The 24,518-nt window shown below is 40.3% G+C and overlaps 1 protein-coding gene and 2 pseudogenes across 1 annotated transcript in view; 1 reads left to right on the top strand and 2 right to left on the bottom strand.

The window, feature by feature from the left end:
* Positions 1–2,930: 2,930 nt before the first annotated feature.
* Positions 2,931–5,119, bottom strand: LOC101661662 (annotated as a pseudogene).
* Positions 5,120–8,483: 3,364 nt separating this feature from the next.
* LOC115868262 lies at positions 8,484–11,201 on the bottom strand (annotated as a pseudogene).
* Positions 11,202–20,416: 9,215 nt separating this feature from the next.
* The window catches only part of VSNL1 (visinin like 1), a 122,370-nt gene continuing 118,268 nt past the window's right edge, over positions 20,417–24,518 (top strand). Inside the window, exon 1 of the mRNA XM_004696048.2 lies at positions 20,417–20,677. The gene's annotated coding sequence lies outside the window, so the exon portion shown is untranslated. The remainder of the gene's footprint in view (positions 20,678–24,518) is intronic.

The following is a 24,518-nucleotide window of genomic DNA, read 5'->3' as shown; positions in this document are numbered from 1 at the left end:
GGAATATCATGGGACACAAGTAATGCAAGGTAGCAGGATCCACCAGCCTCAAGCTCAAGCGATGTACATACCAGCAGTGTGGCAAAGCAAGTCTTGAAGGAGCCTCAAACTCGTAGCAACCTGATCCATGGGTTGGCCTGGCCCCCATGTAGTATATAGCTCACAGGTTGAGGTAGAGAACTAGCTAAAGCAGCAGCATGCTCCAGCAGGCTCTGATCACCAGAGAGCAAGAGAGAGGGGGGCGGGCCTTACAGAGTCTTTTCTCTCTTAGCTGTGTAATCAAACTGCGACCTGATTAATCCTACATGTTCCTATTGGCCAGGTTGGCTATCACACAGTGTGTATGTCGCTTTTTCCAAATAGGCTTCTTTCAGCTAGCACTATACATTTAAGGTTCCTTCAGTATTTCCCTGGTGTGATAGCTCTCTTGTGTTTTGTTTTTTTGTTTTAATCGTTGATTAAAATTCCACTGAATAAAGGTGCCACAGTTTATTTATCTATTCACCCTTTTGAAGGACATCTTTTTTTACTCCCAGTATGGAGTTAATATATATAAGCTGCTATAAATATTTGCATATAGGTTTTTGTGTGAACATACATTTTGAAGCCATTTGGGTGAGTTTGCTGTATCACATGGCAGAACTATGTTTTTAGCTTAAAAGGACCTGGCAGACTGTCTTCCAAAACAACTGTTCCATTTTGCATCCCCACAAAAATAAATGAAAATTGCTATTGCTCTACATAGGTTTCACTATTTAATGTTGTCCTTTTTAAAAACCTTCAATTCCCTAATGACATAAGAGAATGTAAAATTTAAAGACTAACACAACACTACTACATACCCATCAGAATGGTCAATGACATGAAGAACCCCATTGGTGTAGTGGGTTACCCAGTGGACTGCTCACCACAATGTTAGCAGTTCAGAACCACTGCCTGCCCAAGGGAGAAAGACGAGGCTCTATACTCCCATAGAGATTTACAGTCTTGGAAAGCCATGGGGGAAGTTGTACACTTTCCTGTCAGGTTGCTATGGGTCAGAATTGACTCAGCGACAATGAGTCTGATTTTTTTGTTTTGTTTTGAATGACATATGACATTATCTTTTCATATGTCTTATTTACAGTTCTCTTGCCCACTTCAAATAGCTTGCTTATTTTCTTTTTGTTGAGTTTTAAATATTTTTGTATATTTTGGGTACCACTATTTTATTAGATGTGTGTTTTGCCTATATTTTCTCCCCAGTTTATGCCTTATCTTTTTATTAATAGTGCCCTTTACAGAGCAGAAATATATATTTTTAATGAAGTACAACTTAGCCATTTTCCCTTTTATGGATCATACTTTTAGTACTGCATCAAAAATTTGTCAAAACTGAGGCAGACACTGTCCTGTTATCTTTTGAAAGTTTTCTAATTTGGTGCTTCACATTCAGATCTATAATTCATTTTTTGCTAATTCTGTCATGATTCTCCTTTTTCCCTTGTAGGTGAACGTCCAATTTTCCACTGACATTTGGTGAAAATGATCTTTTCTCCTTTGGATTGCCTTTTATTTTTTCTGCCAAAGATTAGTTGACTGTACTTAGGAGACTCTACAGTACTCTGTTCTGTCCCATAGACCCATGAGTCTATTTTTGCCCCCACCCTACACTCTCTTGATTATGAAAGCTTTAGAGTAAAATTTGAGCAGTGGCAGTCCTCCAGTTTCAGTATTGTGCTGACTATTCTGGGTCTTTCATTGTCCCATAGAAATTTTAGAATCAGTTTGCAAGATAAGCTTTTGGGGTTTTAAATTTGACTGTGTTGAAGTTATAGATCCAGCTTGAAATAAGTGGCATCTTAAAAATACTGAAGCTTTCCACTCATTAACATGAAAACTCTGTTATCTGGAAAATCTTTCATGGTTTTTTTTCTTATTGTTATGGCTTTGTAGTTTTCCTCAGATAGGTCTTGCATGTGTTTTGTCCTTGGTTTTGTTGTTAGGTGCCACGGAGTTAGTTCCAACTCCTAGTAAACTTATGCACAGCAGAGCAACCATTGTCTTGTCCTGTGCCACCCTCATACTTGTTGCTATATTAGAGACCACAATCGCAGCCCTTGTGGGAATTCATCTTGTGCAAGGTCCTCCTTCTTGTAGCCAATCCTTCACTTTACCAAACATTCTGCCTTTTACCAGGGACTGGTCTTTCTTAATAACATGTCTAAATTATGTGAGATGAAGGTTTGCCATCTTCCCCTCTCGATATTTTTTGCAGGACCGATGTGTTCATTCCGCGGGCAGTTCGAGATATATTTAATATTCTTCACCATCACCGTAACTAGATACATTATTCAGTACTTTTTCGGGGTAAGGGCGTTCTCTTATGTAAATAGTGTTGTGTGTTTTATTTTAAATTCGAATTTTTAATTACTGATATATAAGAAAGTAATAAACATGTACATTGACCTTATATCCTCCAACTTTGCTTATTAGTCCTTATAATCATGTATCAATCCCAGGAGTTTTGATGAATTGTTTTTGATTTTTTGTTTGTCTGTGTGTGTGTTTTCCATCCATTTGGGGAGATTTTCAACATAGACAATCATGTCATTTATGAACAAAGACAGTTTCATTTCTTGCTTCCCAATTTATTTTATTTTGTTTGTCTTACTGAATTAGCTAAGATTGCACACACAATGTCAAATAAAAGTAATGAGAGTGGTCTTCCTTGAATTATCCTCAGTCCTAGGGAGAAAGCATCTAGTTCCTTGTGATTAGATGTGATGTTAGCAATAGGATTCTTTTCTCTTTTTTAAGTTTTCATCTTTAATGAAATGACTTTGGGAAGAACGTACATTTCCATAACACCAACACTAGTTTTCGGAGTCACAGTTAGATAGTATTATATCCATTCCATAATTAATATGAATGCCAACATCTCTAGCCATTTATTTTTGGTACATGGCAAACAAAATCAAGAAAGCAACCATCAAACAAGAGACCCGTATCTTCAGACGTGGCAAATCCCTGGATAGCATATGTGAAAGGCTGGTGCTTCAGAGAAGGGTTTCTGGCATAACCAATGAAGAGGCTGCCAAAGACGTTTCCAACGCCAGCACCGGCACCAGTCACTCCTACTGTTGCAGCACCTGCACCAGTAAATTTGGCAGCAGGATCAATGTCTCTGCCACTTGCACTGGTCCGAAACTCCCTTCGGATTAGTGGAGACACGCCAGCCTGGACCCCATTAAACACTGCTGAGCCTTCTCCAGTTCTAGCCTCTGGTCGATATAACACTGATGCAGATATTGGTCTGTATGCAACTCTGGATCCAGCTCGGAGTCCAGAGGGCATGGATGCAAGCTTGATGCAACTAACATCTTAAAGTCTCCAGGGAGGCGTGGCTGGAGGACTGGGGTGACAGGCGGTGTGGGCTCCTCTCCCGCTTCCTTGCTTTCCCAGCAGGAGAGGTCGAAAAACTGGGACCAGCAATAGGGTTCTGATAGATGTTCTTTATCAAGCTGAGGAAGTTTCTCTGTTCAAAGTTGGTTAACTTCTTATGGATAGTTGTTGGATTCTAACAAGTCACTTTCTTCATTTATTGATATGATTATATGATTTCCTTCTTTAGACTTCTGATACCCATTATGCTATTTGATTTTTGATTATGGAATCAGCTTACATACCAGGGATAAAACATAGTTGGTAGTAAAGCATAACGTTTATAGCTTGTTGAATTAATTTTGTAAAGATTTTTTTGGTAGTTATGCTCATGGGAAATGTTGGCTATACTTTTCTTTCTTACACTTGTTTTTCTTGCTAAAAGGCTAGTCTCACAAATGAATTGAGACGCTTCCCTCTGTCTTTATTTTCTGGAAAAGATTTGAGGGAAGTATATCATTTATTTTTTAATGTTTGAAAGAAATTACTAGAAAACATTCTGGGCCTGGTGCTTACAGTTTGGGAAGATATAATCATTCATTTAATTTATTTCTTAATTATCTATTTTTCCTTCTGTTAGTTTCAAACTTTTATATTTTAAAGGAACTGCTTCATTTCAGTTGTTATAAAATATGTGGCATACTGTTAATAATATTTCTTTATTCATTTTAATGTCCATGAAATCAACAATGATAGCTCCTCTTTCATGTCTGGATTTAATAATTGGTATCTTCTCTCTTTTTTCTTGGCTAACTTTGTTAGAGTTTTATCAATTCCATTGATAAAAAATATAAGCATTTTTTTCCATTGATTTTTCTCTCTTGCTTTCTGGTTTTTCATTCCTTGTGTTTGCTTCTTGAATTTGATTATTTATTCTCTTCCACTTACCTTAGTTGCGTACATTACTTCTTTTTCTTGTTTGCAATTATAAAAGCTTTTGAGTGTTTTCTTATTTTTTCATTTGTAATGCATGCATTTAATAGTATAAATGACATCTAGTCCCATTTTTCCTGTATCTCACAATTATTTTATAAGTTGTATTTTCACTTTTACTCAATTTAAAATATTTTTAAATACCTTGACACTTCTTTGATCCATGTACAATTTAAAAGTGTATTTGTTTGAGCTCTAGATATTTGGGGATTTCTCAGCTATCTTTCTGTTAGTGATTTATGGAGTTTACATCCATTAGTGACTAACATGAAATCAAGATGCATTGATAATTATTAGCAATTGGAATGCAAAAGTTGGAAAGTAGGAGGAAAGAATAGTCATTGCAAAATGTAGTCTGGGAGATAGAAACAAAGCTGGAGAATGCATAATAGAAATTTGCAAAACCAAGAGCTTGTTCACAGCAAATACCCTTTTTCAACAATACAATGGTGACTGTGCAAGTACACTTCTTCATATGGAATACAAGAAATCAAATTCACTACATTTGTGGGAAGAGACCATATAGAAGTTCAATATCAGCAGCTAAAACCAGGCCAGGGGCTGACTGTGGGACAAACCATCAATTGCTCACATGTAAGTTCAGGTCGAAGCTGAAGAAAATATAAACATGCTTAGCAGCTAGCTGAAAGGTTGCAATCTCTCTACCCCGGCCATCAGAAGAAAAGCCTGAAAATCGACTTCTACAGGCCCAGAAGTTGAAAAGCTATCTAGCATAGTTTTACAGTGACACACCTGAGGTCATCGTGAGTCAGAACAAACTTGATTAACTGGTTAACTATTGTTTCAAAATGGTTACTTTTTACCTGCTCTGGAAGGATCATAGAAGATTTTCCTCAGCTCTCCATTGTGAGAACCTGTTGGGCCTCCTGGAGGTAAAATTCATGAAAACGTGAGGTTTCCCCTAAGTTTATGCCCCACGGTTTTTAATTCTCTAGCTAGCCCACATTGAGTAATTTTCTCTTCATGATTTAAGTGAGTCAGAATTGACTAACATCCGTGAGATTGAATTCTTTTGAGATTTAGAATGAGTTCTAGCAAGGAACGTCTGCTCCTGGTCTTCTGCTTCCAGTAAACTGATACTAAGAGAGAGTATCCACCTACCTCTCCAGTTTGGGTGACAGCAGATTGCCTTGTGACCTTAGCTCTTGCTAACAGAGCTAAGAAAAGTCATTTTTCAATTTGTTCTGCTTCCTTCTGGTGAACCAGGCAACATTCAAGTTCTATATGTTTAAGTGAGAACCAGAAGTTTATGCTACTTTTTAACGGTTTAATAACCATATAACTCGTATTCAGTACTTTTCACCAATCTGGTTAAGAATTATTAACTGAGAAGTCTTTGTGACTAACATCTTGATTTTATTTCCTGCCTCAGTTGTCATCACGTATGGTTTGCTTCCATAGTTTTCCTAAATATAGCCAAATAAAGTGCTAACTACTAAGCACTAAAAGACATTTACTCTGAGAACCATAGCTTTTACTCAATGAAATAGTCGGTAAGTACTGAGTACAAATTATATGCCCAGTACTATGTATACCAGGTGCTAAATAAAGAAATTGTGACACAGAGAGAAGTCATTAACAATCACAAACACTTACCAATGTAAAACAAAACTAATAACTTGTTGATAGACTTTATAAATAATATAGAATTTCTGTTCAGATTAGTTGCATTACTGAGGATTGGAATAGGCCTAAACCATCACAGAGAATATTTATGATCTAAAGTAGAAATGGAGCGCAGCACTGGGTAAAGACTATACAGACATATGATTTTGCATCAGTGTGTATTTTAAATTAATTGGTATGTTTATGAATAGTAGAAATATCAGATGTGGATCCTTCCAATTATATTTGTAAAATTACCATTGTCCTAATTATGCATTATAATATATGCTACATATAAAACTATAATAGTATATATACTATCACAGAGCTCTGGTGATATAGTGGGGTACACAGTAGACCACTAACCACAAGATCAGCAGTTTGAAACCACCAGCTTCTACAAGGGAAAAAGATGAGGCTTTCTACTCCTATAAAGATTTAGTCTTGGAATTACAAGACTATGTCATCATCAAAATGCTCCTAAGCAGTAACTCCTGAAAGATATTAGCATTATTGTTTTTTAATATGCTGATTCTGGAAATAATTCACAAAATGTAGCTTGAAAATGGGAGATCAGCAAAGAATCTACTTCAATAACAAACAAATTACAGCAGCATCTGTATATAGTCGATTGCTCTCAAAGCAGTAAAATATATGACATTTCTCTTAGAAACTATAATGGAGAAAATTATTTAGACTTTTGCAAAAGCCCTGGAAAGCTACCATTAGTTCCAAGAAGCTTCAAAGGAACTTTTACAGGGAAAAAATTTAGCAAAACCTTTATTTATTGAAAATAAAAAGGAAGAACATAAACATATTTATTGGCTTTGAAACTATTAAACTAGGTGCCAATAGATGACTTGTGTCTACGGCCAACTGTAAATACTGCTTCTCAGTCAAATATACCTATAAATCCCTTTTGCCAAATCTAATATTAAGTTTCTTTCATATGGTATTCTAATCACAATCTAAGCTATCTAATCACATGGTATTCTTGAAAATTAACTCAAATATTAAGTCACATCTTGCTTGAATACTTTAAAGATAGATGACAATATATCTGCTACAAAACTTTATTGAATAATAAAAACTGGATTCACTTTCCAGGAGATGTCAAATCTTCTCCCTAAAGTCAAGGTAAAACCAAAACCCAAACTCACTCCCATCGAGTAGATGTCAACTCATAGTGATCCCATAAGACAGGGTAGAACTTCCCCTGTGAGTTTCAGACTGCAACTCCTAACGTGAGTAGAAAGCCCAGTCTTTCTCTCGAGGAGCAACTTGTGGTTTTTAGCGGTTGACCTTGAGGTTGACAGCCCAACTCATAACCACGACACCTCCAGGCATCCTAAAAGAACAGGATAAGAACAACTATTATTCTTCTGCTTTTGTTTCTGAAATGGAGAGTTATGCACCGCGCCTACTGGGTCAATTATGAAGTGTGATAATTATTAAGTTATAAAAAAATCTTCCCAATTATCAGAATTCACAACTGAATTTTAATTCTTCTGGAGAGTAAAATTACAGGAAAATAACTCATTGAGAATGAAAACTAATGATGAAGAAGAAATCAATCAACTAAATAATGTCTGAGCTCTATTATGAATAAGGATTTGACATTTTAAATAAAAGTAAAAGTGTAAGACAAGATAGCTGAATCGGTATCTTTATCATACAGTTGGAAATTAAAAATGTTAATGGAGAACTGTGTGGTATGGACAGATATTATTTATTATTTTATTAATTTTAAGTTTACTGAAAATTGAAATGATAGAAATTTTATCATAAAAGAATTAATAAAGGATATATAATTTATTGTGAGATATATATAAGACCTTAGAGGATAAATAGAAAATATTTGAGTTATATAAGTCAACTAATTCAACGTAATTGACTCTCCTGTGGAACCCTGCTAATCCTAGACAAGAACAGACTATGGAGTAGGAACAGGGAATCCACTTCTGAGAGATTAGCCCCTAAGAACCTTCTGATTAGAAGCAAAACTTGGCAGATACAATACAGGAAGATGAGCCTCTCTGGTTGGAGGCATAAAGAAAACTTAAGTGGCGTGTCCAAGACCACAACTAGTAAGGAGAAAGTTGAGTCTTTAGGCCAAGTCTCTTAATTAAAAGTCCAATGATTTTCACATGGTAAAATAAGCCAAAGAACAATATTTGTAGGGAGAAAAAATAGCTACTGTATTTCAAATGGCTCGATGCTTGACTAGTCTTTTTCTTTTTTAAAAAAGAAAGTCAGCAATTTTATTGTTTGTTTGTAGCAAACTAGATGACCTAAGAAAATAATCCTGTATGGTAATCTTATTTTACTGCAATTCCCTGCCTCAGGAGTCTCTCTTCTTGTCCTTTCCCCATGGCTGTCATCAACAGTCACAAGTCACTGGTCAAAATGCAGCCATTCTTTCTCGGTGCCTTGGGTTTGGAGAAACACATTAGGAAGAGGTTTCAACCAATTCTTCGTTATTTTCAACCATGTCCGTCCCCCTACAGCCAATAATTGTCAGGCAGAGACCCCGCTCTAGGAGAGCGTTTAGTTCTTCTGGAGCGTATTCATCTAGAAGTCTGGGCACTCTGGGTGGTTGGGGAAGCTCTTCCACTATATTTTGCAGAATATCTTCTGGAATGTCCTCATCTGGAAACAGATGCAACCTTGGCATCATAGTTCTTCTGTGAAGGTTTTTGGCCAGCATACCATAAATAGCTAGTTTCCTGATTGGTATTGGAGCCTTCTGGATACAGTATGAGAGGAATATGCTTTATGTTCCCATTTGTTCTCAGAAAATGTGATGTGTGTGTTCATGATGACAACATGATCCCTGTAGTCAGCCCGCGGTTGATAGTACATGACCTCATGCGATCCTTGAAGCTTTTTTGACAGCACAGCAGCAAGTTTGCCGGGGGCTGCATTTTCCCATCTAAGAGATACCACAAAGGAGAAAAAGGGGCCCATTCCGGAGGCCTTGGAAAAGCTTGACGTGTTCTCCTATGAGCAGCGCTGACCTTCAATGGAATAGCCTTTGTTGGAAACCTAACTTCCTTATGTTGTATTTAGATTCCGTTACCCTCCTTCCTAAATTGTGAACTACAGCTGCTAAGAAGTATCTTTACTGTCCTAAAGTAACTTCCTCTTCTCTCGCTTAAAATTTTTAAAAAGTTTCCAACCTTACATAGAACACTTAAGAGTGTACTTTCAATGAGTAATCACATCTAAACAACTTCAAAATTTGAACATGCATTCACATGGATTTAAAATTCATGTTAGCTGTAAAGTGCTTGGTACATTGCCAAGCACAAAAAAGTTTGATAAAGTAATAATAACAATATTAAAAGGAGTTCAATTTACATCTACTTCTAAACATAACCCTTAATTTGTCAAACTTACTTTTAAAAATCAGTACCATCTACTTTCCTAGAGACTGTTATAGACACTGAGTTTACATTCTAAACGAAAAAAAATCTCAAAAATAAACTAATTGTGGAACTATTTTGTTAAAATAATGTAGGTTTAACTTTTCTGGTGGGATGTAAAATTCATTATTTTATTTTCCTTTAAAGTTTATGGTAAGATTCTCTGTTGTATTGGAGAACATCTTTTTAAAAATAGTGGGGTAGCAGACACAAATAGAACCGTCTACCCCACAACCAGAGCACAGTATACAGTCTTCTCCGGTGCATATGGAAGAGGAGGCATAGGAGGCTATCTGTACAGCAGGTCTGAAAAAAAAATTTAAGATTGAAATTATGCAGAGTATTTTCCAATACACTGTAGTGAGACGAAAGGAAATAAAATGGAAAATCAAGAAATATGTGGAAATTAAATAATAGAATACTAAACAGCTAATGAGCCAAGATGGAAATCACAAGAAACAAGTGGATTGCTTAGCATTAAATGAAAGCGCAACAAACAACTCGTGGTACTCAGTGAAGCCGTGCTCAGAGGGAAGTTAAGCGCAGACACAGGTAAAATGATGAAAAATCTAAAACCAGTAACCTAACTCTACAACGGAAGGAACTAGAAAAAGAGCAAAACAAGCCCAAAGTTCCCAGAAGAATTAAAATAATAACAATTACAACAGAGATCATTGAAATAGACCATATAAAAACAATAGAAAGAATCAGTGACTAACAAAGAAAACAAAGAAGATGAAAATATATAATGTCAGAAATAGCAATGGGGACATTACAGAAATAGAAAGAATCATAAGAGAATAGTGTGGGTGACTGTACATCAAATTAGTTCATCTGGATGAAATGGGAAGAGTCCTGGAAACACAAAACTTCCCATACACACTCAAGAGAAATAAAAGCTCTCGGTAAACCTATAACCTATAACAAGAGATTGAGTCAACTAAAAGCTCCAGAAAGGGGGAAAAATGTTTCAGTCAACTCGCCTCCCTGGAGAACTCTAAAAAACATTTAAAGAAAAGTGACTAGATCTTTCTTAAGCTTTCACACAAAAATAAAAGAGGTTGAAACACTTCCCAACAGAGTCTTTGAAGCTAGCATTATTTGATGCCAACAACAGGAAGGAGAAGAAAAGCACAAACAAAACAGACCAATATTCATTATGAATGGAGGTGCAAAGATCCTTTAAAAAACACTAGCAACCCCAATGCAAAAGCGCATTCAAAGGACCGTACACTATGATCATGGAATTTTTCCCAGGAATGCAATAGCAGTTCAGTGTTAGAAAGTTAAACAACTTAGTACACCACATTAATACAACGAAGACAAAGAACTGCATAGCATCTCAATCAATGTAGAAAAAACACGTGACAAAATCCAAGAGCCTCAGATCACAAGTACAGCAAGACCTCCTTGGCAATGACAGGCGAGTCTCCACTCGGAGCGATATCCTGCAGTCCTGCGAGGCTAGAAATAAATCTATATATAGCTTTTAGCTATAAATCTAAAAGCTAAAAAGAACAATGTTTCTTAAAGGGTTTCTTAAAGATCGGCAATGCCTGCTGACAGACTCCATTTTACCAGTAACCAGCAGCACAAGTGGTATATGTGTGCCTTCAGCCACTGCACCCCCTGCTGCAACCTCCTCTACCCCCAACCCTCGCCCCCCCTCTGGCCGATTTTCCCAGCCCCTGAAGCAACCAGCTTGGAGCAGACACTCTCCATACCCAAGCAAACATTTTCACCACTTTCCCCCATCCTTCTTACCTGCATTCTTCGGTGCGCACCCTGCTGCATGCCGCCTGTCCCTTGTGGCAGACGTGCACATACCCTAAGGCTAACGAAGGAGTAGCAATCTCCACAGACAAGATGGTTTTATTTTATGTTATTTTCTTCCTGTTTTGACCTATTTTGATACTTCTATTATTTTTTCTAGTTTTCTTCCACTTCATCCTAAGATTACACCTGCCTCCCGAACAAAAACAAGCAGACCTGTAGATTCAGGTACAACTTCTCAAACGAAGCCTTTTTTTTTTCTCTTTCCCTCTGAGTGCATGAGTGCACCGACCTGGCCACATTCTCACAGCCATAACAACGGAACCCCAGCACCCGCACCTAAGCTATACACCAACCTTTGTCTTTCTTGTCACTGCTCCTCTACTCTGAATAGCCACACTTTTTTGTCCTTCTTTTTCTCCTTGTCTTTTTCTTCCTTGATTTAACTTCTTCCCCTGCTGGTCTGTCTATTGCTTACACTTTTCTCCTGCTTCACCCATTATCTCTTTCTTTTTCTCATGAAATATATTTCCAAGAAACATATTCATTCTGCTTACACCTTTTAAAATACATTTCCCATTATTTTTACAAATCTGTTGACTTATATAGAGAACTGATAATTATAATATCATTACTTTTTTTTATTCTTTCTCACTCCCCTCCTCCACCCACACACTGTCCTCAGTTTCCCATCTCACTCCCCTTTTCTCCATTTCACCACCATAAGTTTTCTGGCTCCTATTAGCCCTCTCCCACATCACTAAACAGAGGCAATACCCTACACCACACAGCAACTCACGTAGAACTAAATAACTGCACCACAATGATGCAAAAGTTGCAGTCAAATGCAGCACACTGAACAAAAAACCCCAACTACCAAAAACAATCCAACCCCAATGGAGTACTCTGAAAAAGAGGCCTTGGATCTACTAGAAATAGAATTAAAGAGAATGATGTTAGGTCCCTTCAAGAGATGTGGGGGAACACTCATGAGAACAATGAGAGAAATTGAAAAACTAAATGCCTTCAACCAAAAGGAATCCCAGACGATAAACAAAGAGATAGGAGAATTAGGCAACATCTTAAAAGACCTGAGGCATGGACAGAAGGAAAAGGAAAAGTGAATCAGTGAACCGGGTGACAACCACTCTGACTACAATCAATGAGAGGAACAACAGACAAAAAAGTGAAGAAATCCATAAAAGCCTGAGAATGATGTGGGACACTCCCAAGAGAAATAAATTACAGCTCAAGAGGATTCTGGAGCGAGAAAAAAACCAAAAGAAATCTAAAGATAAATAGTATGAGAAATCATGGAAGAAAATCTCTCCAACATTACAAAGGAGGACAAAAAATCTATTCAAAAAAGGAGAGAACCTCAAAGTGGAAAGACCACCCCTCCGCCCAAAAAAGAAAAATCCGTGTGCTGTATGGTAATCAAACTCTCTGATTTCAAGGAAAAAGAGAGAATCCTGGGGACATCTAGAGAAAAAAGAACAGTCCCTACAAAGGAAACCCAGTAAGAATCAACTCAGATATTTGCCCACGAGGCATACATCACCCCCTGTGCATGTCCAACTTAAAAACCGCTTGGTCAGAGGAGGCCTCACCTCAGCTGGGGTCAGTTTCTCCAGACTGGGGAAGGCAGAGAAGACCATGCTGCCATACAACATGGTTACAAGGTCACTTTGAAACTACAGACGCTCCTAAAAGAGTGATAAGGGACACTTATAGCAAATTTACATCAAGATAGGGTTTCAGGGGTGATAGGTTGGAGGTTGGGGGTAAAGGCAGGTATAAATGTCTGTGCAAGAAGTTGATTTCACTTCTGTTTGTGAGTAAACCAGGTGGAACAACATGCTATTTGGGGAAGGGGGAGGTGGGGTAGGGGGAATGCTTAACGCTTAAGAATATTTATATAAAGCCCAATGAGAGAAGACACACAACACTATGTTTCTATTTGGTCACTTTTTACCTATTTTCCATCCAGACCTTGGTGATCCTGGCAGTGTGCTATAGACAACCGGGTCTTTGGACCCTGTCTATCCCAAGCATTCAACAACTTTCATAGGCCACAGTAGAAGGATATGATGTAGAAAGTGCACTAAGACAACTGGGCTTTACCTTAAACTCACCTGTAGCAGGTTTGTGGAACTGACATATACTCTTAGACTTAAGACTGAAAAAGCCTAGTGTGAGAAGCAGCAGATGACTGCTATCCCAAGATTATGGACTTGGTGGTCTTTGAACTTGGGTCAGATCTATTACTTTGAAGGTACCCATTAGGTGATGGCTCAGGAATATCATATAGCTAATATTTTAACACTCTCTTTGCTTTTTATGACATGTATTAGTCCAGGAGGTCTGGTTCTGCAATTGCAAATGAGTGTCATTTGAAGTTTTTCCCTTATCCCCAACCCTCATTGCTTGTGTAAATAGTGTCCAGTCACAAGCTTTTAATCTGTACAAGGCAATAATTCATGTGTCGTGGGCTAAAAAGCCAGCCTATATATGTGAGATTTCCTTTTCTCAGTGGTGTTTTAAATTCTATATCATTGGCTAAATTAATGATACTACAATAGGATGATTTTTTTGCCCCAGGAGGATGATTTATAATGTTCTCTATAATAAAATAATAATAATATATCCAAAGTGAACCAGAGACATATATATATATATATCATAGATATATTCATGGATTCTGCTTTTGTAATAAACTCTAGCCTCAATCTAAGAACAGTTCGTTTATCTGATGGCATGGCTCTGCTTGGTGCTCACCCTGGGAAAGATCACTGAAGATACGGAGTGCTATACTAAAGTGTGGGGAAGAAACAAGGTGACTCACAGCTCCTAAAGAGAATAGTATCTGGGGTCTTAAAGGCTTGTCTTCAGACAAGCAGCTATGTAAGTAAGCATCGACTAAGTGCACATGGAAGAAGCATACCAGCCTGTGTGATCCAGGGAGTGGAATTAATAAAATCCAAATCCGAAGGATGAAATGATATCAGAGGTAAGTTCCGAACACACTCTTACAGAAGGTTATGGATGACAATGGAAACCCAAAATCCACTGCAAAATTTCCGCATAGTGAATCATCTCTGACCGTCGTCCAGGGAAGTGAATAGCCCTGCTATATGACAGAGTATTGTAAAGTTGGTTATGGCATATGTTAAAAGGTAAATACCATATCTTTTGACTCATTTTAAAGTTGTTTCAGCTTTTAATATTATCTGCTTCCTTTTGATAGAGGTGTTTTCTCTATTCTGTTTCGTTGTTGCTGTTTCCTTGTGTCTTGTATAATTTTCTGGATATGAAATTCAGATTAGGTAAATCTATAGAGACAGTTACTGGATTAATAATTACCCAGGGGCATGATGGGGTGGGGTGTGTTGGGGAAAATGGAGAGCTAACAATGAGTATGAGAAAAAAGAAAATGTTCTGAAATCGATTGTGATGATGATGGTACAACGCTTCTTGCTATGATCAAACTGATAAATTGTATGATGTGTGAATTGTTGTTATTGTTAGGTGCCATCAAGTCCGTTTTGACCCCTAGCAACCTCTGCACAACAGAAGGAAACCCTTCCCAGTCCTGAGTCATCGTCACCATGGTCCCTCTGTCCGAGCCCATTGTTGCAGCCATGGTGTCGATCCACCTCCTTGAGGGCTTTCTTCTGCTTTGCTGACATTTGAAGTATATGCCAGTTAACGTATTTTAAAAATCAAACACCCTTTGCTGATTAAAAAACAACAATAAAAGCACTTCATAAATTATAGATGGAAGGGAAAGTCATCAATCTGATAAACCATTACAAGGTGTGGTCCCTGTTCTGGGTTCTTTTTCTGTCTGAACCAACACTTGAGGGTAATAAATGGGGGCTGAACCTCTGGCAGCTCCCTGTTAATATGCTGCTTCATTGTATTACTGCTGTAGCTTCAGCAAACTTTTACTTGCATGCGATAGCTGCAGTGATACTGCTCTGTAGGTTGAGCATTCTGTTGGAATAGGCACAAACATGGATCTCTTCCCATTTATTGGCCAAGTAGCTGTCTTCCAAATTTTCTGACATAGATGAATAAGGTCTTCCAGTGCTTTATCAGCTTGTTGGAACATTTCAATTGGTAGTCCATCAATTGCTGGAGTCTTGTTTTGACTAGTTCATTCAGGGCAGTTTGAACTTCTTCCTTCAGCACCATTCATTCTTGCTCATTTGCTACATCCTAGAATGGAGGAATATCAACTAGTTCTTTGTGGTACAATGACTGTGTGTATTCTGCCCATTTTCTTTGATGCTTCCTGCATCATTCCATTTGCTCTGAGAATCTTTCAGTATTAAAAATTGAAGCTTGATTTTTTTTTTTTTTTAGTTCTTTCAGTTTAAGATAGAGTGAACATATTCTTCCTTTTTGGATTTCTGACTCTATGTCATTGCACATTTCATGAACATATTTTACCTTTTCTTCTTCAGCTACCCTTTGAAATTTTCTATTCAGCTCTTTAATGTCTTCATTTTTTCCATTTACTTTATCTACTTTACAATTAAGAGCAAGTCTCAGCATCTCTTCTGACATCCACTTTGAGCTTTTCTTTCTTTCCTGTCTTTTTAATGACATTTTGCTTTCTTCATGAGTGCTGTTCTTGATGTTCTCCCACAGCTCATCAGGTATTCCGTCATTAGTGTCCAATGCATCACATTTGTTCTTGATATGTTCTTAAAATTCAGGTGGGATAGACCCAAGGTCATATTTTGACTCTCATTGACTTGTTCTAATTTTCTTCAGCTTTAACCTGAACTAACATAAAAGCAATTGATGGCCTGTTGATCACTCAGCCCCTGGCCTTCTTGATATAATTCTTCTTCATCTTCTCTTCCCAAAGTCTATCACCAGACCCTACTTTTTCTTCCTCTTTGTTTCCAATTGTCAATAATTATCAATGCATCTTGATCAATTTCAGATTGAAGACATCAGTATAATTCTTCAATTTCTTCATGACTAGCTTTTGTGGTTGGTACATAAATTTTAATAATAGTTGCATTGATTGGGTTTCCTTGAAGGTGGGTAGATAGAATACTATCAGAAACAGCATTAAAAGCCTTCAGTATCTGACACTGTTTCAAAGCCACGCATAAGGTTTTCAGAGGCTGCTTCCTCTAAAGTGGGTAGCTGATTCCTTCTTCGTAGTCTATTCATAGTCTGTAAACCCTGCTGAAACCGATTCACTTTGGTTGGCCCTGTAGACATTTGAAATAACAGTGACATAGCTTTCAGCATCACATTAACAAACAAGCCAACACAGTATGACAAACTGACAGACCAGTAGTGACCATCGGGGATAGAACAAACTAAAAATGAGTCAAAAACAGAAATCAAATGATAAGGTCTTGCATTTTAACCTAACTATGCTTTCAGCAATGTACTACAAGGGCAAGAATATTCACAACCCCGGTCAGTCAGTGGCCTGAGGGAATTCGATGGAGGCTTAATCCTTATGGGGACTCTGCAAATGAATTTGGGGACTTTCACTGTAATCCATAGCCTTCTACATACTGGGTGCTCAGGCTAAAGGTTAGGATAAATGGAATGATCTTAAATGATGAATTTCTTGCATAAGAATTAATAATCATGGTTTTGAGGGATACAGACCTTTTATCCTTCCAAGAAAACCACTTTCATTATTTTCTATAATTTTGATTATCAACCCATATTCCATTTCTTGTCTATTTTCATTTTCTAATGAGAACTTTCAAACACTAATTTTTTCTTCCCATTTCCTAAGTGCCCCGTGTCTTAAATTCTACTCTTCTTTGTTCTACGGGTTTATTTACATGCCCCTTTAACAAACAATAGTACAATTAACTCGCAGGGCGACAAACTTAGAAGTGTTACACTACTGCATTTCACACTTTCACCGTCATTCTCAGTTTTCCACTTGCCTTGACCCAAATTAAACCTAATGGGAATATTATATGGAGTGGTGTCCACCTTAAAAGTTATTCTGGCTTGTTTATTTCCTTGTTTATTTGTGTATTTGAATTTGAGGAGTGAAATGGAAGTAAGACTAGAAGGATGAGAAAAGAATGTAATTTTCATTAAAAATTGTAATTAAAAAATTGTTATTTTCAAATGAGGACGTAAAGATGCCTCTCCAGTTTCTGGGCAAGTGAGAACTCTTCCCACCTCCTCTCTCCTTTCTTCCCTCCCCCACTCCATAGCAAGAAAGCTGACTCCTAGGTGTTGGGGATGCATCAAGTGTTCAGGTATTATTGCAGGGGCTGAAGGAAGTCCAGCGTGTAGTCCCTCTGGGCGCTTGGGAACTTCTCTTATTTGCGGTGATATTTGCAAATGTCTGAAGGAAGGAAGAAACACGATTTTCTCCCTTTTTTACTGTCTCTCACATCCCGCTTTTAAATTCTTTCTGCTAGACTAAGGAGAGGCACGATTTTTCTGCCAGCTTAAGTGACAACATTCTTTAAGGGTCTTTTAGAATTTGCATCCCTGCTGACTTCATGCTGCCTGTAAAATTGAACTAAAGAGCACCAGGGAGCGGGCTAAGAAAACAAAATTAGAGTTTAAAAAGACAAAACTACCTAAGAGCTGGTGATTCAAACTTAAATTCTCACATTGAGGATTTCAACACTGCATTGCAAATGAAACTTTAAAAAAAAAGTAAAATCAACCTTCCAGCACGATTAGGCAAAGATCAGGGTTTAAAAGATCAGTGGGCTTTCCCCCAGCCCTTCGCACAAGTTTGCAGCTGCCCGGAAGGTGACAAACGGGTATGTTTCTGTGAGTCAGAAATGGCACAGTGACCCCCCACAGTTGATGCAGATTGCGGCGCGAAGGCTGATCGCTGGAAAGAAAGAACTCGGGTAAAAAACTGGTTTTCGAGGGGCAGAAAAATCGACAAAGATGAAAAATTAAAGCTTGGGAGGTTGTCTTCATAGCGGACTAAAGAGACAGGTGCGGAACTGACTTCTGTTCCCACCCTGTCCCAGGAGACCGGACACATCACCCAGCTCGCGAGCAGCCGGCTACGCAGTGCGGTCTGCAGTCCGGGCGCGCGGAGCCGGCGCTGGACCGCAGCCGCGCCGCCCAGGAACGCGCTCGGCTGCCGCAGCGCCCAGGCCGCGCGCTCTGCTCCGCGCGGCTCCTCGCTCCGGGTTTCCGCGGTCACCAACACGCGGCGGTGGAGCCCGGCGGGAGTGGACAACCGCGAGCTGAGTCCCTGGCGTCTTTGGAGCGCTTGCCTTTACTTCGTAGCCTTCTCAAAGAGTTTGACCCAGAGAAGCCTGGACTGGGCTCTGGGACAAGCAGGTTGGCGTTGAGAAAGAGGCTGTGGCTTAGGCTTCACTACCGGAGGCTCTCAGCCTCGAGAGAGCAAGTCTTTGATTGCCAAACTAATCTATCGGAGTTTCTCCTGCTCTCCCATTAGGTAGCCTAAAACTGGACTCCCCAACTTGGATTCAGGAGCCGGCTGCCTCCTGTCCTTGAAGGTTGGACACTCTAGAGCCGGGTTCCCCACCCCCAGCACACAAAGGTTAACTGCAGGTTTCCTGAATGTGCTAAGGTATGTCTGTGTAGAGGGGATTTGCAAATGGTAAAGCACTACTACACTTAAAGGAGCACATCATTCTTTTTTTGTTTTGTTTTTTAAATCATTTTATTGGGGGTTCGTACAACTCTTACCACAATCCATACGTTCATCCATTGTATCAAGCACATTTGTACATTTGTTGCCATCATCATTCTCAAAACATTTGGTTTCTACTTGAGCCCTTGGTATCAGCTCATTTCCCCCCTCTCTACCCCTCCCCAACACATCATTCTTAATGGCATCCTAAGATTTCTCTTCCCCCCAAAATAAAATCCCTTCCTGATTGTTAACCCCAGAGTTCTTCCCCCACCCCCACCCCTCTCCCTGAATTTCTCAATGCCTAGAACAGTACCTGATACTCCGTAGGTGTTCAATGAATCATTGTTGAATGAATGTACGTACCACCCACTGGGAGGATGTGATCAGGTTGGAAACATCTGGGGATCCTTTTTTTTTTTTCCTGGTAGAGAATCAACCAAACATTTACTGGGCACTACTGCTTGCCAAGTCTTCTAGGCTTTGGCAGACCAGTGTAGAGCGGCGGGGGAGGGAGGGGGTTGGCAATCGGTCGCATCAGCCAAGGACAGAAAGAGGACTTTTAAAAACTGGCATCACAGTATCAACAACTCTGGATTTGGAGGCTGGCTCACCTCATAACCTAAAACACATCACCAGCATAATTCAGTAAATATGTATTGCTTAAATACATACAGAAGGTGATTATGGGCTGTTATTCAAGTTCGCACGGATTAAGCAGCCGACTTGGGGCCCAGCTTTCTTCAACACACACTTCTTTAAAGTCTCCTCTGGCCCAGGACCATGCTGGACCATGCTTTAAGGACACGGTTGTCAGTACTCTCAACATTAAACCCGCTGGTGAAATGGCCACGGCAGAAAAAAAAACGCGCCATAACTCTTCCTTCTGTGAGTCAGGGGAACGTGCTCACAGCTTGCTGGGAAGTTTTCCTTCTCAGAAAGAGATTTCTGTAGTTCTCCTTCACTTGAAAACAAAACAAAACACAAAGCCATTTGCTATCCAGTCGAAAGCGACTCTGACTGTAATTCTATGGGACAGACTGCAACTGCCCTATAAAGTATCTCTACAACGCTAGTAATCATTAAGGGAGCAGAGTGCCACATTTTTCTTCCACGTAGGGACCTTTCAGTTAGCAGCCGAACGCAGAACCATTGCGCAAACACGGCTCCTTTCTTTTGCCTTACAGCTTGGCAATGGATTTGGTCTGGATGTTGGCTAGGGAGGAGACTGGCGGGAAAAGCAAGGTCCACTTTCTGCCTGTGGCCTGGGCCTTCTGCTACCTGGAAAAGAGCCCGCAGGCTGGGCGGGGCTAGCCCGGCCGGCCCGCCCCCTGGTTTGTCCAGGTGCGGTTTCATCTTCTGCAGCGCTCCCTTTTCCCACCTACCATACTTTCCTTTAGAGCTTTTGTTAAAATGCGGAGATGCGGATTCCATCCGCGGTAACTCCGAGCCCCTCCAACTGAGCATGCGCCTAGCAGCTCCCGGTCTCTGACTCCGGAGCTCCCCAAGAAACCGCTGCGGAGCTAGAAGAGGGCGGAGGGAAAAGGGAGGGGGTGCCGGGAGAGGCGGAGGCTCGCGCGCCTGCGCACCCAGCTCCAAGGACCTGAGGTTTTCTATGGGATTCCCAAAGTGCTGCAGAGATTTACCGGAGCGTGCGGCGGCAGCGGCGGGACAGACACGGCGGCATTCGAGAGGGATTTTAGCCACCCAGAGCTCTGGAGAAAAAGAGCGCAAACGAGCCACCCAGAGACGGCTTAACCGTTTATTCGAATTAAATATATATATACATATATATATTTAAGAGGAAAAACAGATCTTGAGTTTTATCCTTTGCTTTAAAGTGACCGTGCGCAGCGCTCTAACTGTAAGTGAAAAATACAATCTTCGTTGCCTTTTTGCATGTGTAGCGCAAACAATTGTCAGGGTGATGCTTTGGCTAGTGCCACCTGCTTCGCTTAGATGCATCTAAATGCACAGTGCCAATTGTTTCGGTTAATTCCGGCCGTCGAGATGTGCTATTAGTCGTGAGGGACCTTTTGGAATAGTGGAGGTGGCAGAAGGGGTGTGTTTATATGCGGTTTGGGGGGCTGTCTTGGATGCCTAGGAGATAGCTGAGACTGCGATGCTTTCTTCGTTTCTATCTATAAATAGACAGGTTTCCTTCCACAGATGGAAGTAGCTAATTGGACGGTTGTGAAGTTTTCTCGTTGCGGAGAAAACTATGGAGCGGATGTAATCCAGTAGCAACCGACCGTCCCTGCGGTGGGTGCACCATTTTTCTCACCGTGGAAGAGGAGCAGAGGGGGCGGCTAAGTAACATTGAATTGGGCATGATGAGAGGACCATCAGGGCTGATAGCAAAGAGGGATGTGAAGTGTTTACAACCCACGGAGCTAGGTAGGCGTCACAGGACCACCATTCCCTCTTCGTCTTAAAAAAAAAAGATTCTCCAGTCTTTCGCTTTTCAGTTTTCGTCTTGTTGGTCTTTGGCCAGATGAGGAAAGACGTTGGTTCTCGCCACACAGTCAGCAGCGGTTGAAAGAGAGACTCCTGAGTGGCTGAATGGGGAGCCTGGGGCCCAAACTAGTTACCTGCTTTTGCATTCCACATTGTCATTCTGGAATGCGTGATTGAGAAACAACGCGAAGCCAGACGTTAAGTGGTGTAGTGTTTCTTTAGAGGAGAAAAGGTCGTTTTGTGTTTTCACTTAAAATGGGTTGTTCCTTGCCTCCCGGCTGGAAAAGGGGTGTCTGCAAGGTCACATCCCCGCGGAAATGAAATTGCTGAGTACCCTCTAGGGGTGCTGGTGAAGGGGGGGGGGACGGGGACGGGGTGAGGGGCTTGGGGATACTGCAGGAGCGTGCTCAGCCCTGCGCGGAGCTGTGCCTATGAGCGTGTGGGAATCCATTTTTTTCCAGAGTTGCCCTCCTGTCCATATTTTGGAGACTGCGAAGAGATGGCAATGCAGTTGGGTGTGGGAAACAAAAGCTGCCTGCGATCTGTGTCACTTCCCACTTGAGGGAAACATATCAGGTGTTTCGTTGGTGCTTATTAATTTTGATGAAGGGCGTTTCTCATAGAAACACATCCAAAAGGAAACTCTTGTGGAAATGCATTTTACCTCCACCACCTTATGAACTACGGGTGTGTGTGCCCGCTGCAGGGAGGCATCCTGCATCACTGCACACCCTCCTCATTAGTGCATGCTCATTAAGCTTCGAGTGTTTAATAACCCCAGAAAATGCTGCTCTGAAACAGCTTGGTAGACTGGAATGATGCAGGCAGATGAGAGAAACGCGTGGAGAGTGTATGACCATAGCTGCTGGATTTCCAGGGGAAAGCAGGTCCAATCTGGGGGGGGGGGGAGGCGAAATGAAATAAACACATCATCAAAGAGGGCAAATAATCACAAGGTTTTTACCCCTTTATAAGTCCAACTGTTCATGGGAACCTCTCACAGGAACTTATCATTTATTTAGATGGATGAGATTTGAATTGAAATTTTGAAAAAAGTCTCTCCGTGGAAATCCAGAATATAAATCACACTGCCTTCTCAGTTCCTTCCTTCCTTCCTCCAGGTGGACACGCCAATCATTTGTCACAGTTGAGCCATATTCCTTGTCATCCGTTTGGAGTTGCACTGGTTCAATGATTAGCACAGGTGTTGCGCCGCACTGTTAATGAGTGGTGGGAAAGAGGGGGTGGTGTCTGGTATTACATTTCATTGATATTTGGTCTTGGATTCCCTGACTCATAGGCTGATAGTACTAGTGGGTCAAATTAGAAGGCATCTCAGGCAATCCCCTAGTTTTGCAGAGGAGGAAACTGAGGTCCAGCGCTATCAAGCTAGAGAAAAGTCAGTTGGCTTCTAGACTATGGAACAAGACATGGAAACGTCATGTGCAAAGAAAATCCTCCCTTCCTTCTGCCCTTTCCTGCATCCTCAGTGACATTGCTGCAGTGTCCATATAACCAAGTGCTGCTTCGAGAGGGTCTCCAGTGGTCCTTTTCAGATCACCAAGCTTCGATGCTCTGCATTCTCTTGCCTTTGAAAGTCTCTGTCCATCTCTCTTTTGCTCCTCACCTCTAAAACTCCCACCCCAGTTGTTGTTTACTGTGGCCTCCCTGGTCTCCTCTGCACCTCCACTGATTTGGAATTCTCCATCAGCTGGATTCTGCAGCTCCTGTTTGAGGACGGGTCAGGCCAGGCTTTTTTCTCTAGTGCCTCTGGGTGCACCAGAACAGAGGTTCACCAGAATCCAGCAGTGAATCCAGCCTTCAGAGATACTGCAAGTGCCATCGCCACTCTTCCCAAACTGCTGCAGCTACAGGGATTTGGACCTGGTGGAATGAGCTTGCTGCAGTGTAAACAGTACAGGCCCTGCCAGCTCTCCCTAGAAGGTAGAATCCTAATCAGATCTACCTGTCTCCAGCTTTCATGGAATTCCCTCAAAGTCACCTGCAGAGAAGGGGAAGGGGTGTGGGGGGCAGGGAAAGCAGAAGAAGAATGCTTGACTGGTTTAACCTGAAGAAGAAAATAGTGCAGGTTTTAGGAACCTTTAGAGCTTTTAAAGCACACACATAGCTTTTTGTTGGACTGGGTTTACTGCACAGAGGCAGTAAAACAGGCATACTGGCCTACCTATTGGCCTGTCTTCTCTCCTTCAGTCTCTCTCCTTCATTCCTTCTTACCTTCCTACTTTTCTACCTTCCTCCTAAGAACGTATGAAATACATTTCTAGGCCTTTTAAAGATAATCTCTGCACTCTGGTTTCTTCTCCAGATATAATATCTCAGGCACTCAGAAAGAAAACCAAAACCATATCAAATTTCCCCTTAGGGAACTAACTTGGATTCTTACCTGTGTTAGCTGTCTGAGGAGGAGAGGTTTAAAGCATGAGAGGTCAGGCCAGCAGTAGGCAGCTGAACCCTCCAGGAAGTTGTTAAGCAAGTTGAAATAGGAGCAGTGAATTTCAAAGCACTCACCAATTAGCAATTTAATTTAATTCCACCTCTATGGTAAACTTTACTGAATTGGAATAAACTTTATCTTGAATACTCTGTATTCCTACTTATTGATCTCAGCTCAGGCATCACCTGGTCTTGCAAATGGATTATGAAAACAGCCCTTCTGGACACCAGTCATTTCGGCAGTTATCCAGAGACTCATGGTTGCTACGTGCCCTTCATGGATTAGGATACTATGAATCACATTCTGTTATAGAATTGTGTGATTAGCTATGTTTTTCTGGACAAGCTAGAGGTTACCTCTCAGGATAGATTCAAAGCGTCACTCAGGAACTGCCTGCATTTTCATAGAATGACCACACAATATCAACGTCAAATGTGTGGTTTCCTAATGGGTGAGAGCAATGTGTTTTCATATTGCTCTATGTCTTATTGAGTGATTTCTATTCTCCTAAAATTAGTCACTGCTCAGGGAAGTTCTTTTAATAGAAAGGATCACATTCAGTTGATCTAAGGTTAAAATTGACAGTGACATATATAGTATATATACACATTAATATTCTTAAAGTGTCACGTGGCACAGTGATGCATTAATGAATAACCAGCCTATCCCATTGGTTAATTCATATAGTTAATAGAATGTGTGTGCCAGATGCGACACATATACACGACCCAATCCGGTATCAGTACAGTATATAAAAGAAAAATTTTTATCTTAAAGGCATGTCTCAGTATTA

Source organism: Echinops telfairi, unplaced genomic scaffold (genome assembly GCF_000313985.2).
Source record: "Echinops telfairi isolate 266 unplaced genomic scaffold, ASM31398v2 ScPeMD7_9;HRSCAF=40, whole genome shotgun sequence".
NCBI classification, from domain to species: Eukaryota; Metazoa; Chordata; class Mammalia; order Afrosoricida; family Tenrecidae; genus Echinops; species Echinops telfairi.
Note: the sequence above shows the minus strand (reverse complement) of the source record. Positions and strands in the feature narration are given on the sequence as shown.